Source organism: Octopus sinensis, linkage group LG11 (genome assembly GCF_006345805.1).
Source record: "Octopus sinensis linkage group LG11, ASM634580v1, whole genome shotgun sequence".
NCBI lineage: Eukaryota > Metazoa > Mollusca > Cephalopoda > Octopoda > Octopodidae > Octopus > Octopus sinensis.
In genome coordinates, this window is record NC_043007.1 from 22,790,134 (window position 1) to 22,817,543 (window position 27,410).

Here is a 27,410-nt window from a genome sequence, read left to right on the forward strand (position 1 = left end):
GCATGGAACTCATCAAGGAAGTAACTAGAGATCGTTCGTTGACCTGATGGCGTAAGGAAGGAAGTAAGGATTGCAGAACTGGACAAACAGTGGATATTTAGTTACATTTCTTGTACATTAAGCTCCGTAACAGAAAATTTTCCAGATAGAAAAATACGTTAATAGATTTCTTTGCACAAGTAAAAAGTGTGCGTTATTAAAATAACTGGCAGTATAGCTCGGCGTTGCTCGGGTTTATTTTCTTTACGACCCTTTAGAATTGGAATTTTTGAAAAGTAAAGATTTTGCATTATGTAGCTTGTTATTCTCTTTAAGTGAACATTTTTCTGGTTGAAATACACCGAAAAATGGTGACACAGTAGTCAAAAAATCGTAAAAAATTTACGATAAGCTGAAATAAAAGATTTTATAGTTCACGGTTAGCAACTAGGGTCGCTATGTATGCGAATAAGAATCCAAATTTAGGGAGGGAGTCTCCCTCGTTAGAACCCAACAGAGAGACCGTCTATCGTAGTGGACAGCAGAATGGTAGGTAAAGCAATTAAAGACATAAAAACCCTGGTCAACCTGCTCCATTGCATCAATATGGATTACGCACGCACACACACACACACAAACACACACACACACACATACACACGCACACACACACACACACACACACACACACCACACACACAATAACAACAAATAGGCGCAGGAGTGGCTGTGTGGCATGTAGCTTGCTTACCAACCATATGGTTCTGGGTTCGGTCCGACTACGTGGCACCTTGGTCAAGTGTCTTCTACTATAGCCTCGGGCAGACCAAAGCCTTGTGAGTGGATTTGGTTGAGAGAAACTGAAAGAAGGGCCCGTTCGTTATATATATATATATATAATATATATATATATATATATATGTATGTATGTATATGGATGTATATATGTATATATATATATATATATATATATATATATATATATATATATATACATATATGTGTATGTATGTATGTGTGTGTGTGTGTGTTTGTGTGTCTGTGTTTCTGCCCCCACCCAACATCGCTTGACAACCGATGCTGGTGTGTTTACATCCCCGTAACTTAGCGGTTCGGCAAAACAGACCGAAACAATAAGTACTGGGCTTACAAAAGAATAAGTCCTGGGATCGATTTTTCTCGACTAAAGGCGGTGTTCCAGCATGGCCACAGTCAAATGACTGAAACAAGTAAAAGAGAGAGTAAAAAGAGTAAATAGAGTAAATAGAGTAAATAGACAATTTATTTTAATTAATGAACTGAAGCGTTACATCATGCAATAAATGAATGAATAAATAAATAAAACCGTTTTCATCAGGTGAACACAGGTGAATAATAACGAGTAGAATTTCTTAAAAAAAAAAAGAACATCGACCCAAATTCGGTCAGAGAGTGAAAAGTTTTTAGTAACAAGTTATAATGAGGACATTGAAATGTGTGAGCATCGGTGGTTCAGTGGTAGAATGCTCGCCTGCCACGCGGGCGGCCCGGGTTCGATTCCCGGCCGATGCACATTGATAATTTTTTTTTTTTTTTAGCTTATAGTCATATCATGTTGAAAGTACCGGTTCTCGTCCGGTCACCGACGTTAAGCAACGTCGAGCTTAGTTAGTACTTAGATGGGTGACCGCTTGGGAGACCTGGGGCTGTAAGCGTAGGAGTGGCTGTGTGGTAAGTAACTTGCTTACAAACCATATGGTTCCCGGTTCAACATGGGCAAGTGTCTTCTACTATAGCCTCGGGCCGACCAAAGCCTTGTGAGTGGATTTGGAGTTAGGGTTAGGGAAACTGAAAGAAGCCCGTTGTATAGATATTATATATATATATATATATATATATATATATATATATCTATATATATGCGTGTGTATATATTTGTGTGTCTGTGTTTGTCCCCCAACATCGCTTGACAACCGATGCTGGTGTGTCGGCAAAAGAAACCGATAGAATAAGTACTGGGCTTACAAAGAATAAGTCCCGGGGTCGATATGTTCGACTAAAGGCGGTGCTCCAGCATGGCCGCAGTCAAATGACTGAAACAAGTAAAAGAGTAAAGAGTAAAGAAAATTAGAGCTTCTCAAGAAAAACACAGACCCAAATTCGGTCAGAGAGTGAAAAGTTTTTAGTATCAAGTTATAATGAGGACGTCAAAATGTGTAAGCATCGGTGGTTCAGTGGTAGAATGCTCGCCTGCCACGCGGGCGGCCCGGGTTCGATTCCCGGCCGATGCACAAAGTGTTTTTTTTTTTTAGTTTACGGCTATATATGTTGAAAGCTACGTCGAGCCTAGTTAGTACTTAGATGCGTGACCGATTGGGAAACCTAGGTGCTGTAAGCGTTACACTATAGGGGTAAGAGTGGCTGTGTGGTAAGCAGCTTGCTTACCAGCCACATGTTCCCGGTTCAGCCCTACTGCGTGGCACCTTGGGCAAGTATCTTCTACTATAGCCTCGGGCCGAACAAAGCCTTGTGAGTGGATTTGGTAAACGGAAACTGAAAGAAGCCCGTCGTATATATATGTAAATATATATATGTGTATGTATGTGTATGTGTACATGTTTGTATGTCTGTGTTTGTCCCCCCCCCCCCCAACATCGCTTGACAACCGATGCTGGTGTGTTTACGTCCCCGTAACTTAGCGACCGATAGAATAAGTTCTAGGCTTACAAAGAATAAGTCCTGGGGGCGATTTGCTCGACTAGAGGGAGTGCTCCAGCATGGCCGCAGTGAAATGACTGAAACAAGTAAAAGAGTAAAAGTAAAAGAGGACGTCAATCATGAAGGCAAACATCGCAAGTCATATGCAATGTTATTACAGGAAGAAATTCAAAACCTTACAGCTGTTTCTGGGATATCCCCGAGTATGGGATATTGCGTCATCAGAGACAAATAGGGAGGGAAATATGGAAAATGAGAATGGTATATATCAATAAGATAACAACATAGAGGACGGGAGTAAAAGAATAAGATGGAAAGAGAGAAGAAAAAAAGAAGCATAAAAGTTACCCAGCGTTTAGATCACTTATGAACTATAAAAACCGCCATACTTTGTGTGTGTGTGCGTTGTGTGTGTGTATGTATATATATATATATATATATATATATATATATTAGATATATATATATATAGATATATGTAGTATGTATGTATGTATGTATGTATGTATAAATACACGTATATATATGTATTAGTTTTTCGTTGGGGCTGGCCAGATTGGAGCAATCTCAAGATTAATCAGCCGAAATTGCGAGGATGATCCGGTTCTTGACTGAAGATTAAAGGCTTCGAATGACCCGTCCGTGTTTTTGCATCGTCTATTTGGATGTTTTGCGTTCTTGTCCCATTTTGTATTTTTTATATATATCTATGTATATAGATATACATACACACACACATATATATACACATATATGTATATAAATACACGTATATATGTATGTATATATATTGTATGTATGTATGTATATATATATATATAATATATTATATATATATATATATATACAACACACATTTATATATTATATTGTGTGTGTTTGTGTTTATGCTGGTCTTTTTATATAGATATGTATGTGAGTGTGTCTTTGTGTTTGCTTGCCCCACCACCACTGTTTGACAACCGGCGTTGGTTTGTTTCTGTTCACCTAACTTGGTGTTTCGGCAAAAGAAACCGACATTAAAAAAAAAAAAAAATTTTTAAGTGGGGTGCGATTTGTTCGACTAAAAGCCTTCAATGAAGGGCCCAAGCTTGGCCTCAGCCCAATGACTGAATCTAGCAAAAGAAAAGGCATAATTATTGTTTCAAACAACATAGGCACAAAGCCAGAAATTTGTGCAGAAGAGAGCAGTTGATATCGACTCCATATTTTCGTCCTTCAGGGTTCGATCATATCGACACCAGACGGACGACATGTAAAGCTAATCTCCGCAGGATTTGAACTCAGAATATAAAGAACCATGCTTAAATACCACAAGGCATTTATTCCGACATTCTAATGATTCTGTCAATCCGCCACCCTCATGCATAAATACATACATGCACACATACATACATACATACATACATACATACATACATACATACATACATACATACATACATACATACATACGTAATACGTATATACATGTTTGTTTCTCTCTCTCTCTCTCCCTCTCTCCCTCTCTCTCTCTCTCTATCTATCTATCTATCTATCTATATATCTATCTATCTATCTATCTATCACTATCTATCTAACCAGCTAGCTAGCTATCAACACACATATATGTACATTCATACACTTTATGTATGGAGACACACACACACACTCACATGCACACACACACACACACACGCTTGTGTATTCATACATAAAAAATGAACTTTCATATCTATATATATATATATTATATATATATATATATATATATATATAATATAGATATATATATTATTTATGTATGTACGCATAATATCTATATATATTGTGTGTGTGTGTTGCGCGCGCGCCTATATATCTATAAATATAAATTTATACATGTGCTATATATATAAAAATATAAATATATACATTTACATAGTATTATATACATACATATATACATACTCACATAAATATTACATACACGCATACACACTCACACACATGCACACACACACTTATATACATATACATATGTATGTATGTATGTATGTATGTATGTATGTATGTATGTATGTATGTATGTATGTGTGTGTGTGTGTGTGTGTATGTATGTATGTATGTATCTATCTATCTATCTATCTATCTACCTATCTATCTATCTATATACATATATATATATTCATATACATATTTATATACGGTGGTAGTCTATATGTATGTGTGTGTTCCCACCCACGCATACATGTATAGGATGATACATCCAGCTGCATTCAGGTATCAACTAAGTGCAGGCTATGGGGGACGGAATCAACTGTCTTTATCTAACTCCCTGCCACCCCAATGCAAGACAGTCTCCCTCTTCACAGAGTGAGATAACAAAGACGATGATTTATCAATCGGTGAGATAAAAGAAAGTCCGCCATCATCGTTTCGCTAATATCTACATCCGTGGGAAAATTATATTTTCACTATATTTTCTCACGGTTCGGTTAATTATATTGAATGAAAATTGGGCTTTATTGAATAGGCAACAGGGCTCAAAGAAAATTCAAATTAATGGGCTGTGGACTTAACGAATTTTCCCAGTGCAGTTGGAACAGTACGCAAAAGTATTCCAGTCAAGATTTGGGAGTGCAATACTTTTAATCATTCGCATTATTGTTGAGCTCAATCATGAATAAATGTTTCTAATATAGTATAAAATTAGAAATTATGATGAGGTGGAAGATTTTTGTCGATTATTTCGTCCCCAGTATTCGAATAGTAATTTATTTAATCGTGGAGGCGCTTGGCTTAGAGGTTAGGGTGTCAGTAACATGATCGTAAGATTGTGGTTTCGATTCGTGGACCAGGCGACGCGTTGTGTTCTTGAGCAAGACACTTCATTTCACGTTGCTCCAGTCCACTCAGCTGGCAAAAATGAGTAACGCTACAATGGACGGGCCCATGAGCCTGGCTAGGCTTTAAGAAAAGGGCGCATTTGTGGAGGCGCAATGGCCCAGTGGTTAGAGCAGCGGACTCGCGGTCAAGGGATCGCGGGTTCGAGTCTCAGACCGAGCGATGTGTGTGTTTATGAGCGAAACACCAAAGCTCCACGCGGCTCCAGCAGAAGGTAATGGCGAACTTCTGCTAATTATTTCGCCACAACTTTCTTTCACTATTTCCTCCTGCATCTATTATACGCCAATAAAACTGGGAAACCAGCCCATTATGAGCCAGGCATGGCTTGAGAAGGAACCAACAAAACACAAAACACATATATATAAGAGAACATAGTGTACGTACGCCGCTATATATATATATATATCTATATATATATATATATATATATATATATATATATATATAAAAACAAAATGGGACAAGAACGCAAAACATCCAGAAGGCGATACAAAAAACACGGATGGGTCATTCGAAGCCTTTAATCTTCAGTCAAGAACCGGATCATCCTCGCAATTCGGCTGATTAATCTTGATTGCTCCAATCTGACCAGCCCCAAGGAAAAACTAAGCTAAGAGCATTAGATTCCTCGCAAATCAGCCGAAATTGCGAGGATGATCCGGTTCTTGACTGAAGATTAAAGGCTTCGAATGACCCGTCCGTGTTTTTTGTATCGTCTTCTGGATGTTTTGCGTCCTTGTCCCATTTTGTATTTATATATATATATATATATACAGGACTATCATAAAGTCTTGATGCATGAAAAATATTAATAATCTTGCTTTTTTTTTATCTTCTCCCACAGACCGAGTAGGAGTTCATCTAAAGAAGGAAGAACTGAACTGGGACTACTCAGTGCACGCGAGGGATGGTTACGTCAACAGACAGCAGATGCTTCCACTGCACTTCATGTCAGTAGGACCCCGCCCCCAATACTGCCTTTCCCGCGGTGGGGAAGTTGGTTAAGAAATTTTTGGGTAGTGTTTTGGGCAAGCCCTGATCCAGACGACCATCTTTAAGGGACGAAACAAAAGAAGCTGTCATGGCTTGGCTGTCGTTCATTTTCGCCTATGTATTCAAACTTTACGGTTACCCTGTACACACACACACACACACACACACACACACATACATACATACATACATACATACATACATACATACATACATACATACATACATACGTACACATAAATTTCATTCTATGGGATGACCACAGTTGAGGGTAGTATTCCGGGTGGTTGAAGACAAATGTACCAGCAGTTTCCTGGTCCCTTCTTCTGAAAGTTTTCTCAATCCATCCGGCCATTCGCCAGTACATTGCCACATCTTTGTGATATGTACACCAAACAGGGTCTTCGTTGCTCATATCAATTCCCTGATCACACACTGTATTTGATTCTGGGATTGCCAATCCTTTTGTTAGCACAAGCTGGCTAATAGCGGAAGGTTTGAAGTTTTCCTGCATTAAATGGCTTATTTTCTTCAGTCCATTTACATATGGCATCTATGCTTTTCTGTAAAAGATTACCGTCGAAAGGTTTCTTGATTGTTTTTCCTACTTTAGCATCGTCAGCATAGCTAGTAAGTGTTGGCTGAAGGCGGCGAGCTGGCAGAAACGTTAGCATACCGGGCGAAATGCGTAGCCGTATTTCGTCTGCCGCTGCGTTCTGAGTTCAAATTCCGCCGAGGTCGACTTTACCTTTCATCTTTTCGGGGTCGATAAATTAAGTACCAGTTACGCACTGGGGTCGATGTAATCGACTTAATCCGTTTGTCTGTCCTTGTTTGTCCCCTCTGTGTTTAGCCCCTTGTGGGTAGTAAAGAAATAGGTATTTCGTCTGCCGTTACGTTCTGAGTTCAAATTCCGCCGAGGTCGACTTTGCCTTTCATCCTTTCGGGGTCGATAAATTTAGCACCAGTTACGCACTGGGGTCGATGTAATCGACTTAATCCGTTTGTCTGTCCTTGTTTGTCCCCTCTGTGTTTAGCCCCTTGTGGGTAGTACAGAAATAGGTATTCCGTCTGTCTTTATGTTCTGAGTTCAAATTCTGCTGAGGTCGACTTTACCTTTCATCCCTTCGGGGTTGATAAATTTAGCACCAGTTACGCACTGGGGTCGATGTAATCGACTTAATCCGTTTGTCTGTCCTTGTTTGTCCTCTCTGTGTTTAGCTCCTTGTGGGTAGTAAAGAAATAATAAGTGAGGCTGTCTACGTAACTGATGGTATGTCCGAGAGAGGTACCATAAAGAGCAGTGGTCCTCATTACTCTGAAGTGCTCCACTCACAATTACTGTCTCCCTACTGAGGGCCCTGTTGGTTGCAACATCTTGATATCTTGATATCGCGGGCTCAAATCTCAGACCGGGCAATGTGTGTGTTTATGAGCGAAACACCTAAGCTCCACGCGGCTCCATTAGAAGGTAATGGCGAACTTCTGCCGAGTCTTTCGCCATAAATTTCTCTGAATCTTTCCTCCTGCATCTTGCAGCTCACCTGCGACGGACCGGCGTCCTGTCCAGGTGGGGAACCTATACGTTAAGGAAACCGGGAAACCGGCCCTTATGAGCCAGGCGTGGCTCGAGAACAAACAAACAAACAAACGTATGTATGTATGTATGTATGTATGTATGTATGTATGTATGTATGTATGTATGTATGTATGTATGTATGTATGTATGTATGTATGTATGTATGTATGTATGTATGTATGTATGTATGTTGTATGTATGTGTGTGTGTGTGTGTGGTGTGTGTGTATGTGTGTGTGTGTGTATGGGTGTGTGTGTGCGTGCGTGCGTGCGTGCGTGTGTGTGTGTTGATTTTAAGAAGTCATGTAACCTTCCAGTTTTCCAATTACATTGTCCCTGTAGGTTGTGACATATCATCCCGTGATCGACCTTATCAAAAGCCTTTGCAAAATCGAGATACATCCACATTTGAGCGATTCATGAGTTTGTTTCAACACCCAGCCATAATGCTGCACAAGTTGTACAAGGTTGCATCGTCCTGAACGGAAGCCATGCTGGGTGTCAGGGAGCAAAGCATTATCTTCGAGGAACCTGATCAGCTCCCTCCTGGCAATACGTTCCATGATTATTTCGTTTACATGAGAGGTTAGCGGGACAAGCCTATCATTTTTAGCACCCATTCTGCTACCTCCTTCATGGATAGGACATACACCTTCCTTTAGTTTTCTGGAAATTAGTTCAAAAGTTCGATCACCAGCTTCCCTCCACCACTCACTGTATATCTTCTTGTTCGTTTTCTCTCTTCCTTCTTCTCTCTCTCTTTTCTCTCTCTTCTTCTTCTTCTTCTTCTTCCTTCCTCTTCTTCTTCTTCCTTCTCTTCTCTTCTTCTTCTTCTTCTTCTTCTTTCTTCTTCTTCTTCTCTTCTTCTTCTTCTTTCTTCTTCTTCTTCTTCTTCTTCTTCTTTCTTCTTCTTCTTCTTCTTCTTCTTCCTTGTTGATGTTGTTGTTGGTGGTGTTGTTGTTCTTCTTCACTACCACTACCATCGCCACCACCATCGCCACCACCACCACCACCACCATCAGCATCATCATCATCACATCATCATCATCATCATCATCCTCATCATCATCATCATCCTCATCATCATCATCATCATCATCATCCTCATCCCCATCATCTTCCTCCTCCTCCTCCTCCTCCTCCTCCTCCTCATCATCATCATCATCATCATTTTCTTCCTACTGTCTTCGTCAAATTTTTCTTCTTCTTCTTCTTCTTCTTCTTCTTCTTCTTCTTCTTCTTCATCATCTTCTTCTCCTCCGCCCCCGCCCCTGTCACTTACTGGTGCTGTTGCTATTGTGATTTGTGACGTTGATAAATCATGAAAGACAGTGTTAGTGAGTGCGCGTGTGTGAGGGACAGAAACAAAGAGAGAGAGAGAGAGAGCGAGAGAAAGAGAGAGAGAGTGAGGGGGAGACGGGATAACGAGAAAGGGAGAAAGAGTGAAGAAGTGAGACAGAGAGAGAGACAGAGAGAGAGAGAGATGGGGGTGGGGGAAAGAGTAATGAATGGCAAGAGCGGAAAAGAGGAGTTGATAAGGCGTAAGAGATATAGGGGAAGGGCTGAAATGGCTTGTGTACATGGGTGTTGTTTGTGGTGGTGTTGGTGGCGGCGAAGGGGATGGAAATAGGGGTGCGGGAGCGGGTGCTGAACACCCCTTTCTCTCGCAGCCTCTTTCCGGCTCAGTCTGTCGACGGTTGTCGGGCTGAACCGCAAGCGCACCAACCCTTACTCCCACAGCAGCGTATTGCAATTAGGCAGACGACCCAACTAGGGAGCCTCTAAGCGGTCGCCCAGATCTGCTAAAAACAATAGCCAATTAACCCTCCTCAAGTTATACTCATTCTTCTCGGGAAAGAAAATGCATACTGGATAAACTAGTCCTAAATTATCCCCGACAAGACGAGATGGTTATGGTTGGAAAGCCTTCGATGCTTGGTTAATTCACTGAGAGTCCACCCTCGGCTGAACATTACCAACAATAATACACATTACTTTTGAGCCCAACACAGCCCTGGATACAGTTGGCATGTTTCATCATTTTGGTGTCCTCTTGTGGTGGTGTTAGCGGATCAAACCTCAGTTACTCTCACCATCCGCCATATCTATCTATCTATCTATCTATCTATCTATCTATCTATCTATCTATCTATCTATCTATCTATCTATCTATCTATCTATCTATCTATCTATCTATCTATCTATCTATCTGACTGTCTGTCTATCTATCTAATCAATCTATTTATCTATCTATCTATCGATCGATCGACCTCCCCCAGCCTCTGTCTATCTGTCTGTCTGTTTCTCTCTCTCCACACATACACAGATACATACTTACATACATACATACGCACACACACACATACATACATACATACATACATACATACATACATACATACATACATACACACATACATACATACATACATACATACATACACACACACAATACATACATACATACATACATACATACATACACACACACACATACATACATACATACATACATACATACATACATACATACACACAATACACACACATTTCATAGCGTATCTCTTGATCAAAAGCATAACTATTTAATAGTCGTCCACGCGAAAAGATTTTGTGAAGATAAAAACTATTCACCAGCCACATTTCATTTGTAAGACCGAGATCTGCTCCTAAGGTCCTCTACCTGCAAGATTCCCGCTATTACAATCCATAGGTGTAGTAGGGATCTCTAGTAACAATAGAAAAAAAACTCAAAAAAAAAACAGGGAGTGACAAGTCTCACTTATTCTTTCGTGTCAAAGCGTGCAGAAGATAAAAAAAAACATACACACAAAAAGAAACACATTTTCTCAAGCAAGAATAACAAGATTTTGGTTTATGTAAAAATACAATTTAAAAGCTCTGTTTTAACCTGAATCTTGTAACAATAGGATGGAGACAAAGGAACTGATAAAGGAACCCATTAAAGACGGCATCATCGATTCGTTAGAAACGAAACACTAATAACAAACACGGATGTTCAATACCTGAAGCACCCTAAATCAGTGACAGCTTAACTTTTGAATTGACACCTGTCTCCCCTGGTAACCCCACAGGAGGCAAGGTGGGGTAGTACTTGTTAGAGGTTGATGAAAAAGATAAGGAAAACTGCTACAGGCACACAGGCACAATCTACCCACCTGCACGGAGCTACCTACCTGTTGTTTGACTCAATTAATTGTTTGCAAGGCTTTTCGGATTCTGGATACTTTGTTTCATTATCGACGTGTTGGACCCTAATTATACTCCCGCTTCGATAGGGCTGAAGTGAAAAGGGCTGAGTGAGGTAAGTGAGATTTAATAAAAGAAAATTTTTTTTTTTTATATATCTATGTATGTAGTTTGGTAGTATTGGCGGTATTTCATCTGCCGCTACGTTCTGAGTTCAAATTCCGCCGTGGTCGACTTTGCCTTTTATCCTTTCGGGGTCGATAAATTAAGTACCAGTTATGCACTGGTCCGATATAATCGACTTAATTCGTTTGTCTGTCCTTGTTTGTCCTCTCTGTGTTTAGCCCCTTGTGGGTAGTAAAGAAATAGGTATTTCATCTGTCGCTACGTTCTGAGTTCAAATTCCGCCGAGGTCGACTTTGCCTTTCATCCTTTCGGGGTCGATTAAATAAGTACCAGTTACGCACTGGAGTCGACATAATCGACTTAATCCGTTTGTCTGTTCTTATTTGTCCCCTCAATGTTTATCCCCTTGTGGGCAATAAAGAAATAAGAATCGACAGAACGCCGGAAAAAATGCCTGTTTATGGGGAGGGGTATTTTATTTTTAAAGTTTTTAGCTGAAATTTTTACAAAAATTTTTTGAATTTTTTTTCAGAATCATAATCTCCGTATTTTCCCGCATATCAGAAAAAAAATTTCTGAAAAAAGTAAAAAATGAACAATTTAGTGAGTAGGGGAAAATTTTAAAATGTCGATTTTTGGCATTTCTCCGGAATCTCCGTAGCCGAAAACGTGGGTTTTTAGCCAAAAAAAAAAAAAAAAAAAAAAAAAAAAAATCGGAGATATTGGGGGGTGGGGGACGGGCGGAAGTCTTTCCGGATTATTATACAAACTTAAATAAATTTAGGTTTCAGTCAGTGGGCCAGCTCATCTCAAACTTAAAGTGCCACTTGAGGTATGTGTTTGTTTATCTCTCTTCCTTCCTCCACGTGTGCGCGTGCATGTGTGTGTGTGTGTGTGTGTGTGTGCCATCATTTTATCAATGAAGACGATATTGATTCATAAAGCCTCCCGTGCTCGAACACATGTAAATAGTACTCACGCGTGCATTCACAGAAGCATACACTCTAGCACTTACAAACAAACGCATACTCAAATTCATGACAATATAGATACGCATTCATACATACCAACTAAACCTACAGGTATCTTAATTAATCAAGAAATTCTAATAAATTAAAATTGCATCTTTAAATAAGAACAGTCATGGTTTAAATACTCGCGCGGTGGGGCGAGGAGTCTGATCTTTAGCAACAGTTTAAAGACAAATCTGGACATGTTTCCGTCTTATTAGACTTCCTCAGCGATTTGGTAGACGGAAACTGAAAGAAGCCCATCTTTACACACACACACACACACACACACACACACACACACACACATACATACATACATACACACATACATACATACATACATACATACATACATACATACATACATACATGCATGCATGTATGATACATACGTTCATATGTGTGTGTGTGTGTGTGTTTGTCCCCCCAACATCGCTTGACAACCGATGCTGGTGTGTTTACGTCCCCGTCACTTAGCGGTTCGACAAGACAGTCCGATAGAATAAGTACTAGGGTCGATTTGCCACCACCACAACCGCACCACCACCACCATCTCCATTTCCAGCGACTTCGAGGGCCACCACCTCCCAGTGGTGTCGGGTGTCAACGAAGAGCCCTACAACAAGACGACCAAAGATTTTTTTTTCCCCAAAGTCTGGGGTCTCACGCCGAAGCCCTAGAGCATCACTTAATCACCCTTACTTAACAACAACAACAATCACCACCATCAGCATCATCAACACAATCACAGCCACTAGCATCATGGCCATCACCACCACCAACAGCAACAACTCCACCACCACTACCACTACCAACACACCACCGCCACCACCGCCACCACCGCCACCACCACCACCACCACCAGCAACAACTCTACTACTACCACCACCACCGCCACCACCACCACCACCACCAGCAACAACAACAACAACAACAGCAACAATTCTACTACTACCACCACCGCCACCACCAGCAACAACTCTACTACTACTACCACCACCACCGCCACCACCACCACCACCAGCAACAACAACAACAACAACAGCAACAATTCTACTACTACCACCACCACCACCAACAGCAACAACTCTACTACTACCACCACCACCACCACCGCCACCACCAGCAACAACAACAGCAACATTCTACTACTACCACCACTACCACCACCACCACCACCACCAACAACAACAACAACAACAACAGCAACAACTCTACTACCACCACCACCACCAGCAACACAACAACAACAACGACGACATCATCATCATATCAGTTGTGCAACAGGAAGTAATATAAGGATTAAATATAAAGATCTGGTTTAAGGAATGATTTGGAAAACCCACGTGACTCGATGACAAGTTGCCTGTCACGTGTCTTTCTATGTTCGTCTCTCTCGATTCCACTCTCTTTTGTCAATATGTGTTTCGCTGGATGTCACCCTTCACGTTTGCTTCCCACTGACTGTCTGTCTACTCTTTTTTTTACTCTTTTACTTGTTTCCCAAAGTCTGGAGCACCGCCTTTAGTCGAGCAAATCGACCCCGGGACTTATTCTTTGTAAGCCCAGTACTTATTCTATCGGTCTCTTTTGCCAAACCGCTAAGTGACGGGGACGTAAACACTCCAGCATCGGTTGTCAAGCAATGCTAGGGGGACAAACACAGACACACACAAACACACATATATATACATATATACGACAGGCTTCTTTCAGTTTCCGTCTACCAAATCCACTCACAAGGCATTGGTCGGCCCGGGGCTATAGAAGAAGACACTTGCCCAAGATGCCACGCAGTGGAACTGAACCCGGAACCATGTGGTTGGTAAGCAAGCTACTTACCACACAGCCACTCCTGCGCCTTGTCTTTCATTCCTATTTCTTTATTACCCACAAGGGGCTAAACACAGAGGGGACAAACAAGGACAGACATAGGTATTAAGTCGATTACATCGACCCCAGTGCGTAACTGGTACTTAATTTATCGATCCCGAAAGGATGAAAGGTAAAGTCGACCTCGGCGGAATTTGAACTCACAACCTAACGGCAGACGAAATACCGCTAAGCATTTCGCCCGGCGTGCTAACATTTCTGCCAACTCGCCGCCTTATGTCTTTCATTCCTTCTGTCCATCCGTCCGTCCGTCCGTCCGTCTGTCTGTCTGTCTCCCCCCCCCCTTTTTCTGTTTAGTTTTCAGTCTATATGTCGAGATGCTCATATCGTGTTTGAACGCAACACACAACCTGGTCCGGGAATCGAACTCACAACCTCATGATTGTGAGCCTGACGCTCTAAGCACTGAACCATGCCCCTTATCAAGCACTACTGTAATTGTAAGTGGCATATTTTATACAATTACGTATTCTATAATTTTAAAACGTTATTAAATATACATTTGTTGGATTAGAAAGAGGGCGAATTAACAAAACAGAATGTTTTACAACAGTAGCGTAGCTGGAGGTGGGGGCCTAATGGAGGTCCACTAGGGGCGACGCTTTCATGGTGCAGTACTTTTGGGTCTGTTGTATAAGTTGGTATAGGGGCAAGTGGGGTAATAAATTCAAAGGCTGCTCCCGGGTAACTGTCCCCTACTCTTGTTGCTGGTTGATTGTATTGTCGTGTATGAGAAGGTTTTCTTCGGACTTCATCGAAAAGTCTGCGATTTATTGTGAATGCACAATACCAGATGCCATTGCAATACACCGATGCAGAGAGCAGTCCTTTTACAATATGGCCGAAAGCTCAAAGTAATAAAATACGGACGCCATTAAATTTTCTTAGAAGGAGAGAACAAACAATAATCCCTCAACAATTAAGTTATCCAACTTAGTGGTGGATCCTCCGTCAGTCTCTACGATGAGCCTTTAGGTTTTTGACCAACTAAATCCTTAATCGTGAAATTAACGTGTAAGTGCTGAATATTCAGCAGATGCGTGTACCATTGATATTAACGCAATCTTCAGATCAAATCAGCGTGACTCAATCGATATGACTGAACTTTTGAATTACAGGGTAAACCAGAGGTCCTTCTTTTTGTATTTGGTCCCTCCTGATATAGTCATACGTGTGCAATCTTGAAATATAATGTCTTGAGCATTTTAAACTTAACGAGGCCCATCCCTCTCCAGACCTACAACCAATTTATTCCGCAGAAATACACACGCATGCGTACAGAGAAAGGGGGAGAGGTGGGGTACGATTTTCAGTACTCTACTGGCGCTTCATTTATCGACCCCCCCCCCCAGAAGTATTGAACGGGATTCAAATCAGAGTGTTATTTCAAGGCAGTGACATGGCTACAGTGTGTGCTACCCAGGGGCAGCCTTTGAATTTACTACCCCACTTGCCCCTATACCAACTTATACAGCAGATACAAAAACGTCCATGAATCGGGGTCGATTAAATAAGTACCAGTTACGCACTGGGGTCGATGTAATCGACTTAATCCGTTTTTGTCTGTCCTGTTTGTTCCCCTCTGTGTTTAGCCCCTTGTGGGTAGTAAAGAAATAGGTATTTCGTCTGCCGCTACGTTCTGAGTTAAATTCCGCCGAGGTCGACTTTGCCTTTCATCCTCGGGGTCGATTAAATAAGTACCAGTTACGCACTGGGGTCGATATAATCGACTTAATCCGTTTGTCTGTCCTTGTTTGTCCCCTCTGTGTTTAGCCCCTTGTGGGTAGTAAAGAAATAGGTATTGGCCTTTGCCTTTCCCTTGCATAACATCGGTGACTGTTGTTTTCTCATAAATAACCTTGTCCGGACCTGTGCCTCGGAGGGGAACTTTCTAGGTGCAATCCCATGGCCATTCATGACCGAAGGGGGTCAAAGTGCTTGATTAACTATAGTGGCGGCTCTACATGATGGTACTTGTATAGGCAGTAAAACAAGCTGCATTGGATTTACTAACGCCCGTTATTCATTCCTGTATTAAATCCTTAAAAAATGTTTTAGCCCGAAGGCCGTGGCCATGCTGGGGCATCACCGCTGTGCTGGGGCACACCGCTGTATTGTGTATCCTTTTTCTTTTTTTAATTTACGGCTGCCATGGATCGCCATGTAGAATATTCGTTTGTGTTCGTGCATTGTAGGGTTGGTTGTTTAACCCCAGGTCAGCGCTTGTCGTGCATAGATAGTTGTATGATCAGAGGTGTCCTGGCTTGTATTTATTTACATAGATTCTGCTTGAAGATTACACAGCGGGATACTCAGCCACTTGTACAATAATACAATGGGAAGGATAGTTCCATTGAATGACCTGCATGAGCACTGGTTCTCTGAGGTCGATGAGAGAGAGAGAGAGAGAGTGTGTGTGTGTGTGTGAGAGTGTGTGAGAGAGGGAGAGAGAGACAGAGTGAGAATGAGAGATAGAAAGTGTGTGTGTGTGTGTGTGTGTGTGTGTGTGTGTGTGTGTGAGAGAGAGAGAGAGAGAGAGAGAGATGTATGACAGATAAACTGCAAATCAAGTACGAATCGAACTCGTCTCTTTTAGAGTCTTAGCATGTTTTATCATGAAGTAGTAGAGAGGAGGTGGAGGCACATGGCCTAGTGGTTAGAGCAGCGGACTCGCGGTCGAAAGATCGCGGGTTCGAATCTCAGACCGGGCGATGTGTGTGTTTATGAGCGAAACACCTAAGCTCTACACGGCTCCGGCAGAAGGTAATGGCAAACTTCTGCTGACTCTTTCGCCACAACTTTCTCTCACTCTTTCCTCCTGCATCTTGCAGCTCACCTGCGATGGACCGGCGTCCCGTCCAGGTGGGGAACCTATACGTCAAGGAAACCGGGAAACCGGCCCTTATGAGCCAGACATGGATCGAGAAGGAACAAAACAAAAGTAGAGAGGAGATACGACACGAGAAAACGAGAGATATTGTAGGGCATGAGGAGGGAATAAAGGAGAGATAACGAGAGAAAGTGAGAGGAGAGAGAGAGAGAGAGAGAGAGAAGAGAGAGGTTAAGGTTTAGAGATTTTACTGTATTGAATGGACTGAACCATAAACAATGTAAATCTTCCTTTAAACCTCCCTTTATCTGCCACGCCGTGATTTATCGCAGCATGTCGTCTTGACAATAATTCAATCAATTATTAAAGCCCAGTGGTGTCAATCTATGGTGAGCGGCACACACACACACACACACACACACACACGTATGTATGTATGTATGTGTGTTTGTGTGTGTGTGTGTGTGTGTGTTTGTGTTTGTCCGCCACCGCCACTTGACAAACGGTGTTGGTGTATTTGCGCCCTCTTAACTTAGCGTTTCGGCAAAGCAACCGATGAAATAAATTCCAGGCTTAAAAAACAAAATAAGCATTGAAGTCGATTTACTCGACTAAATATTCTTCAAAGTGGTGCCCCAGCATGGCCGCAGTTTAATGATTGAAACAAAATAGGTGATACTTCTCATATTCTTTTTCACTCTAGGCACAAGGCCCGACATTTTTGGGAAGGGGGCTAGTTAATTGGTACTTATTTAAAAGACCTCGAAAGGATGAAAGGCAAAGTCGACCTCGGTGGAATTTGAACTCAGAACGTAGCGGCAGACGAAATACCTATTTCTTTACTACCCATAAGGGGCTAAACACAGAGAGGACAAACAAGGACAGACAAACGAATTAAGTCCATTATATCGACCCCAGTGCGTAACTGGTACTTAATTTATCGACCCCGAAAGGATGAAAGGCAAAGTCGACCTCGGCGGAATTTGAACTCAGAACGTAACGGCAGACGAAATACTGCTAAGCATTTCTGCCAGCTCACCGCTTTGAAACCACCATTATATTGGAAATTTAATGTGAAAAATAAAAGTACTGACACACACCACATACATATTTATGAAATGAAACTCGAAATTTTGAAATAAATACATGATGTATGTCAGTAAATATGTGCGCGTGGCCACCATTTTTTTCTTTTCTTTTTTACATCAAATTTCAATATAACTGTATAAATACCGAAAGGTATTTATACAAAATTTCATTAAAAAAAATATATTTTTCTGAAAGGTATGAGGAAACAAAACCGAATATTGTGAATTATCTAAAAGTCCTCCCGCACCGGAAGGGGCTTCTTTCAGTTTCCGTCTACCAAATCCACTCACAAGGCTTAGATCGGCTCGAGACTACTGTAGAAAGTACTTGCCCAAGATACCACGCAGTGGGACTGAACCTGGAACAATGAAGTCGGGAAGCCAACTTCTTACTATACAGACATGTCTAATTAATTAGGAAACTGAATGACCGTTGCTTCGGGAATGAAGTCCCTTGGGATATTTCGAGTTGTAAATACTCCCTTGTCACCTCGCCATCAGAAATGCTGTGATTGGTTCATTGGGAGCCTGGGATCTTTTCGGTTTGACCGGCAGTTTTTTAAAAATATTTCCACATAACTAAACCACTTTAAACTTCGTATACTGGTAGAATATGTTTATAAAACATCTTTTTTTCTCTTGGCTTTATTGAGAAAATCTATAGTTTGTAAGATATTTGTTGTTTTTTTCTTCAATTTCTGCAATTTCAACCAATCAATGACGTCTATTGAGGTGAAAACATTCTGTGCCGTATGAATATGTCCCTCGTTTAAGAAACAGATTGGGTTTATTTACATTTGTGAAGAAAAAAAAGATACCCTTCCCCCCAACCCTAGCCTTGATCCTAACCCTAAAACAGATTGAAATGCAATAGATCGATACTAGGGTCATAATTATGGGTGACAATTTCATATGACACCGCTAGAAAAAACTGCCGTTCAAACCGAAAAGATCCGGAGCCTGTAACCAATGACGCTAAGTTCACATATTGCGATGCAAAATATAATTAAATTGATTGACAAATATATAAATAAACAAATAAGGATTTATTAATAGAGTAGAGAGCAAGGTTAAAAGTGGTTTCAAATTGCTATTCTACCAACAGGGCAATTTGAAGGGTGGTTACCTGGCAGGTAGCATAAGTAAGTATCTATCTCACAGTGGAGAGTGAATCACCTGAGTTTGTGGTGGAAGGCAGTAGTAACAGGTGCTTACTGCATTAACCTTGTTGAGGTGGTGGACAAAGAGAGAGTGAGACAGGGGAGAGGAAGGAGAAGAGAGAGAGAGAGAGAGATGGTAGTGGAGAAGGGGGAAGTGAGAGAATATAGTGAAGGAGGATAAAGAGTGACAGTGATAGGAACAAGGAGGGTGAGTTTGAGATGCTAAAGAGAGATACCTGGTTGATAATTTAAGTCGATTGATTTCTGAAAAAGCGAAAAAAAAAAAGGACACGAAAGTTAAAAAGAAAAGGAAAAAGATGTGAAAGTTTTGCAGAAGAAAATGTGGGACGTCCCGTGTTTGTAAAGAGAAGTAAACAAACGAAACAAAGCTAAAAGTTTGTGGGGGAGAAAAACCACGAAATAGTTTACACCCAGATAACAAGACTCCCTCAAACGTCCACGATTGTTACAATTTGGGGTTTTTTAACTCAATGAGTCGTTTGATGTTAAGCTTGTTTTTTTGTCTCCCGTCGTCGGTAAAAAGTAAAGGATCGGATAATTAATTAAAAAAAAAAAAGCAAGCAAATAAAAGCTGGAACACAAAACACCACTAACAAGAACAACAACAAACATTAATACACACAAAAAAAAAAACACGGTAGATGCTCTGAATATTCGGGACTGGAGGTAATTATATTATATACATATATTTCAAGATTTTCTGTTTTTCTGGAAATATCTTTCACTACATTAGACATTGTTTATTTGTCTTCTTCTTCTTCGCTTTCACCTGTCTTTGTTACTCCAACTGTTGCCGTTGATGACATTTTTATGCAACGTCCGTCTTTGTTCGTCGCAAATATCCAGGTCAGCTTTTCACAACTTATCTTGATCTTAAAAACGAAAATAATACCCTGATTGTCCGTCTATACAGTTTTATTACTTGATCAAATACATATACAATCCTAATTTCTTCTTCTGCTCCTTCGCATGATTTTAAACTTGTTAATGACCAACATTCAATTAACGCAGTAGTTAATATACTTTTACCTAGCACGCCATTTTCTTCTCAGGTGTACTGCGTCGGATGAGAGATTTTTCACATCAGCTAAAAGTTTAACGGTTATCTTGCTTTTAAGTTTAACCAAATCAATCTTCTAATTCACAAATTTCTTTCACTTATTTTTTGGCATACGGATACATATTAAAAATAAATTACCTTTACATTAATTCAAATTCACTTGTTGTATCAATATTATTACATTATTTTCTTCAATCATATTTTCAGTTTTCTAACATTAAACTGTGATTTATGAAATTAAATAAGAATTTTGATAGTTTTCGGTTATTTGAAAGTTAGAAACTATTTTATTTTGCCATATCAAAGATCTCTTAAAAATTTTTAATTCTCTTCATATATATATTTTTAATACTAAAAATATCTGATAGACCTTGATTTCTTTTCAACACCTGAGTATTTGCAGGTAGCAAAATACATCATCTCGATGCTTATAGAATATAATCTGCATAACGAAATTAACATCTTAAAATAATTCGATTAGATTTTCCTCAAATAATATGAAATATAATTTTGATTGCTCAGATGACGGATTGGTGTCTAGGTAGTAAGTTGGGGACGACGGAAAATCTAGTTGGGCTTTCATTAAGTAATAAACACTTGGAGCCAATGAGGTGTCTTCTACGTCGTCATTCGATCTGTTAGAAATAGCAGCTAAATCGCCTCCAAATTGCACTCTACTGATTAAAGCGAATAAAGATAGATTCAACAATGTAAACTATATATATATATACTGAAGATTGAGGGCTTCCGTGTTTTTTGTATCGTCTTCTAAGTGTTTTGCGTTCTTGTCCCAGTTTGTATTTTTCTACATATAATAATTATATATATATATATATATTATATATATATAATAAATATATAGTCAAACGGTCAGAGTTACAGATGCTAATATAGAGAACACGTAGTGCTCAAACGAAATCTTTATTGAAAACTCGGTCCACGGGGTAAAGAGTGACTATAAAGAGAAATCCAGTTAAGCTGAAATGGAAATAGTGATGCAAATAAACACGATTATATATATATATATATATATATATATAATTATAGATATAGATATATATATATATATATATATATATATACATACATACATGAAGACGGATAGCCCTTGATTATTAGGTCAATGCTTACCTGGGGTATAAACAACGGAACCAATTCGGTTATTACAACTGTTAAAATTGCTCTGGCTTCCACATTTTTATTACTTTTATTAGACATGTATAGCCGACATGTATATGTATCAAAAAGACACCAGAACAGTGTCTTTTGTTTCGTCCGTTATTCGCCCCAAGGTGAAATCTCAACTGTGCTTAACTTTACTTTTCACCCATCCAGGGTTTATAAAATACCAGTTAATAAATCTGAGTTTGTTTTTCCTGTTATACCAAGCCTAAACGGTAAAATGTTACCACCTAAACAAGTGAACATAGTTTGGTAATTAAACACATTCGATCTTTCGGTATTAGTACATGACGTCGGTCATATGTGAATGTGAGTGTGCAGGTGTGTTTGTTCGGCTCTGTCAAGCAAATGGAAAACACTGTCACACTATTTGCTTAACTAAATCGTAATGTTATTTTCTTGAATCGTCATTACTTTCTGTTCACAAGTAGCTTGCCAGCAAAATAGTTGGCACGCCGGACAAAATACTTAGCGACATTTCTTCCGGCTTTACGTTCCGAGTTCAAATTCCGCCGAGGTCGACTTTACCATTACTCTTACTCTGTATGTATGTGTGTGTATATGTTTGTGTGTCTGTGTTTGTCCCCTCAACATCACTTGACAACCGATGCTGCTGTGTTTGCGTCTCCGTAACGTAGCGGTTCGGCAAAACAGACCGATAGAATAAGTACTAGGCTTACAAAGAATAAGTCCTAGAGTCAATTTGCTGGACTAAAGGCGGTGCTCCAGCATGGCCGCAGTCAAATGACTGAAACAAGTAGAAGAGTAAAGAGTATATACTTGAAAATCGAAATGTCACTAAATTTCTACGTCGCCAAGGAATAAAACGGAATAAAACGTCTCCAAGGTAAACGGAAACTGAAAGAAGCCGGTCGTATATACGTGTGTGTCTGTGTTTGTTCCCCACGGCTGGTGTTGGTGTGTTTACGTCCCCGTAACTAAGCAGTTCAGCATAAGAAACCAATGAATAAAAACCAGGTTTTAAAAAAAGAAAAATGTAAGTATTGTGGGGCGATTCGTTAGATTAAAATTCTTGAAGCCGGTGCCCCAGTATGACCGCAATCTAACGGCTGAAAGAAGCAGAAGTTAAACGATCACTCCACGTACATTTTTGTAGTTCAGCATCCTTCGTTAAGGTTATGTAAAGAAATATATATATATATATGAAAAAGTATAATGTCACAGATTTATGGCAGCAAATAAAACAGTCCGGTTATTGCAGAGTGAATTACGTCCAAGAGAAACTCAATCAATCAATCAATCTTCTCAATTCTTTGATTAATAATTTTGAGTATCGTTTCACATTTTCCTAATTCCGCTGATATGATATTTTATATATATACGTGTGTGTGTGTATCTTTGTAGTGCCTTGGTAAATTATTATGTGTAGACTGTAAACAAATATATGTCTCGCTAAGTTTCCAGTAATTTGTCAATAAATATAACTGCGATTATAGAATAAGTGTTTCTTGAAAGAAGTCCTGGACTCTCAACTCTCTTCGCAGAAAATGGTAAATAGTGTGAAGTGGCTTGCTCAAAAAATAAGATAGAAAAGTATTGGATTGTCCGGAAAGTTCGTGCCGATTTTTAAAGGAAAGAAAAGGTCAATAAAAAATGCCATTGCATTTTTAATCAACTAAATATGAACCATTTTGTTGCACAATGCATCTCCATCTTTCCTTTAACTTGAAAATACCCTTTTCCCAGAATTGAGGTGGTTTCATGGCAAAGAATTCATCAAGGTATCTTTTTACGTCATCCAAGGAATTGAAATTTTTACCATTAAGACTATTCTGCAGAGACCTGAATAGGTGGAAATCCGAAGGAGCAATATCTGGTGAATATGGAGGGTGGGGTAACACATCCCAGCCGAGCTGCAGCAATTTTCATCTGGTTCTCAAAGCACCAAGTGCCGAAAATGAACTTTCTTATCTTCCATTTTAAAGGGTTACAGAATTAACACAGATTATAGGAACATAAACCTCCTTCCACGAAAAGATAGCTTAAACTGTGCTCTAAATGGAGGTGTAGTCAAATCCTATTTTAAGGACTCAACCATGTTCTAAAATAAGTCGAAAGGTTAGCTACTATAAATCGGCACGAACTTTCCGGACAACCCAATATTTACCCCACTGGATAGGATCCCAGTCCATCGCAGGATTACTCATTTTTACCAGCTGAGTGAACTGGAGCAATATGAAATGAAACGTTTTGCTCAAGAACAATGCAACACCCAGTCCAGGAATCGAAACCACAATCTTATGATCATGAGTCCAACACCCTAACCACTAGGCCACACGCCTCCACTAACCAGTCAAATATTTAGTTGGTTCATTAATAACACCCATTGTCACCAAGTCTATATAGGTATCATTGATTGTGCTACGTCATGCCAAAGAGCAGCTGGTGTTTGAATCTGGATGGTTTATGTCCATAGTTGCCGCTAACACCTAAGGCCCACTGGGTAGTAGTTCTCTTTCCCATTATATTTCTGACCAATGGCGCTGTTGTTCACAATTTACAATATATAATAAATAGGCGCTATGGCCCAGTGGTTAGGGCAGCGGACTCGCAGTCGGAGGATCGCGGTTTCGATTCCCAGACCGGGCGTTATGTGTGTTTATTGAGCGAAAACACTTATAGCTCCTCAAGGCTCCGGCAGGGGGTGGTGGCAGCCCCTGTTGTACTCTTTGGTCCAAACTTCTCTCACTCTTTCTTCCTGTTTCTTGGGTAACACTGCGATAGACTGGCGTCCCGTCCAGCTGGGGGGAACACATACGCCACAGAAACCGGGAAACCGGGCCCATGAGTCTGGCTAGGCTTGAAAAGGGCGCATAAATAATAAAAAAAAATAGACAGAAACAAGAACATGCTTCAGATCGCACAACTCTTAAATCTTAAAAATTATGGAATAACACTTTCGTTGATATTATTCTAGTCAACATATGCACACGCGCGCACGCACACACACACACATGCAGAAAGAGAAAGAGAGAGAGAGAGAATAATCACAGCTCGTGGAAAAAGGTTCCGGAGCGGGCGTGGTGGGGGTGGTTTAAAAAATATGGGGAAAAAATGGTACTTTCGGAAATGTATTTCAGAATCGTATCAGCGGTTGTAGTATAAAAAAAAAACAACCTTAATTTTCCTTCGCCATGAGGTACGAGATACCTATTTCGACGCAAAATCTTTGCCCTTCCTCCCTTTTTCTTTTTTTTTTTTTACGATGGTAAGATCTGACTTTATGGGAGATTTGGTTGCTATTGGTCTTAGAAGACTAGCTATCACATCACTCCCACCAACTCGTTGGCACGATTCCATTGATTAGAGTGATGGAGAAAAGAACGACTGTTGCTGCTTTTCGAACAGCGTCCATTATATTCCACCCCTACGTCCCACCCCCAGACACACTGTACTCGTAGTGTTTTTGTCGACAGGAAACTGACTGTCCAAACATCCGGTGGGACCCGTATTTACTTTGTTGTTTACAATGGAATTAGGTTGAGTAGGTCCTTTATCGTATCTTATTTGCTGTCCGAGAAGCCTACTACTGTCCGCCACCATCGTTATCCTTGGCTGCTTATCCTTGCAATGCTGACTGACCCCTTACCCTTACAGAAGTTCTTTTATATTAGCCGAAAACTGGGTTCCCCGATCCAACTTAACGGGCCGGGGATCATTTAGTCACGGGCTACACAAAAAATAAATTGTAAAATGTGTGTGTGTGTGTGTATATATATATTATAATATATATATATAATATATATATATATATATATATATATATGTGTGTGTGTGTGTGTAATGTATGTGTATGTAATGTATATGTATGTATATATATGCATGAATGTAATGTATATGTATGTATATATGCATGTATGTGTATGTAATGTATATATATATATACACACATAGAACTTACATTAATAATTGGTAGAACTTACATAGGTGTGCACAGACAGACAGGCAGATAGATAGATAGATAGATAGATAGATAGATAGATAGATAGATAGACGGATGGATGGACACACTGACACACAAAAGTCTAGTGCTGTGAGAACACATGGGAATGATGTTTCCTTACTTTTTCAAATATACCCAAATTTAAAATGATCTAATAACGATATCATTCATTCGGTATGTATCGAAATACACCAAAACAATTTAATTCCACACAAATATGTTACTTTACATATAATTTATGTGTTAATTCTATTTACTGAAACCTGCTAAAAAGCATATTTTGCTTTAAAGTAAAGTAATATCTCCTTGTGGACACAATTGTCAGTAATAATACTGTTTCCATTTTTCTCAGCCAATGTTTTTACATTAGTCTTCTTTCGAACTCTAGATAATGCAACATAGAGCTGACCATGTGAGAAGAACTGTGTCGGAAGATATATTCCAATTTGTTCGAAAGTCTGTCCCTGTGCCTTGTTACACGTCAAGGGAAAAGCTGACTTGACAGGAAATTGTTTGTGTGTAAATGTAAATAGAAATTCCATTTCTTGAGAAAAATGTGGTATTCTTGGGATAAGCAGAGTTGATCCTTCTTAAGGACCAGAAGCGACCTCAGCCTCAATAACATCATGTAAACTGACAATGATGCCCTGTGTGCCATTGCAATGTCCATAAGTGACATCTAAATTTCTCAGAAGCATTATGCATAACTTTTCCTTCAGTTTGAGAATGTGTGGTGGAAACCCTGATGGTGTGGAGTTTGTTGATGAACTCGATTGGGTACAGAGTTTCATTATCAACTGTATCTGAGCTTCTGTATGCGTTTAGCTCCCCAGGGATCCTGGTCAACAGAAAATCATTCACAAATTGTGCTGCTTCATTTGTTGGAGTAACAATGATTGTATTTGCAAGCCACACAGGGTTTGTGCAGTTATTTTTGAGGTCAGTATATACAAAATCACTTAGCTCTGAAAGAGTACCACTTTCAAGGCAAAGGTCATTGCTTATGTCCCCGTAACTTAGCGGTTCGGCAAAAGAGACCGATAGAATAAGTACTAAGCTGACAAAGAATAAGTCCTGGGGTTGATTCTTCGAATAAAACCCTTTTAGGCGGTGCTCCAGCATGGCTGCAGTCAAATGACTGAAACAAGTCAAGGAATAAAAGTATGTGGCACCTTGGGCAAGTGTCTTCTACTCTAGCCTCGGGCCGACCAAAGCCTTGTGAGTGGATTTGGTAGACGGAAACTGAAAGAAGCCCGTCGTATATATATAATATATATATATAATATATATATAATATATATATTATATATATATACATGTGTGTGTGTGCGTGCGTGTGTGTGTTTGTCCACCACCATCGCTTGACAACCGATGCTGGTGTGTTCACGTCACCGTAACTTAGCGGTTCGGTAAAAGAGACCGATAGAAATAAGTATTAGGCTTACAAATAATAAGTCCTGGGATTGATTTGCTTGACTAAAGGTGGTACTCCAGCATGGCCGCAGTCAAATGACTGAAACAAAAGAAATATATATATACATATATACTCATACATATATATATATATGCATATATATATACGTATACACTCATACACACACACAGACACATATATACACGCATATACACACACGCATATACACACACGCATATATATACACGCATACACACACATAGATATATACGTATTGTAATGCGTATGTATCTATGCGCTTTTAATTGAGAAGATAACCTCGTAGACTAGAGTT

The 27,410-nt window shown here is 39.9% G+C and overlaps 1 protein-coding gene, 2 non-coding genes and 1 pseudogene across 4 annotated transcripts in view; all 4 read left to right on the top strand.

Annotated features, from left to right (window-relative positions):
- Window positions 1–1,459: 1,459 nt before the first annotated feature.
- Trnag-gcc lies at window positions 1,460–1,530 on the top strand. The gene has a single exon. It is a non-coding gene; the product is annotated as a tRNA-Gly (tRNA).
- A 25-nt stretch (window positions 1,531–1,555) lies between these two features.
- On the top strand, window positions 1,556–1,673 carry LOC115217732 (annotated as a pseudogene).
- Window positions 1,674–2,178: 505 nt separating this feature from the next.
- Trnag-gcc lies at window positions 2,179–2,249 on the top strand. Its single transcript has one exon. It is a non-coding gene; the product is annotated as a tRNA-Gly (tRNA).
- An 8,388-nt stretch (window positions 2,250–10,637) lies between these two features.
- Window positions 10,638–27,410, top strand: part of LOC115217251 (kelch-like protein 17) — a 38,100-nt gene continuing 21,327 nt past the window's right edge. Inside the window, exon 1 of one of the 2 annotated variants that reach the window (XM_036507229.1) lies at window positions 10,638–11,440. The gene's annotated coding sequence lies outside the window, so the exon portion shown is untranslated. Of the gene's footprint in view, window positions 11,441–19,443; window positions 20,123–27,410 lie in introns of those variants that run through there. The other variant, XM_029786892.2, reaches the window with a different exon arrangement.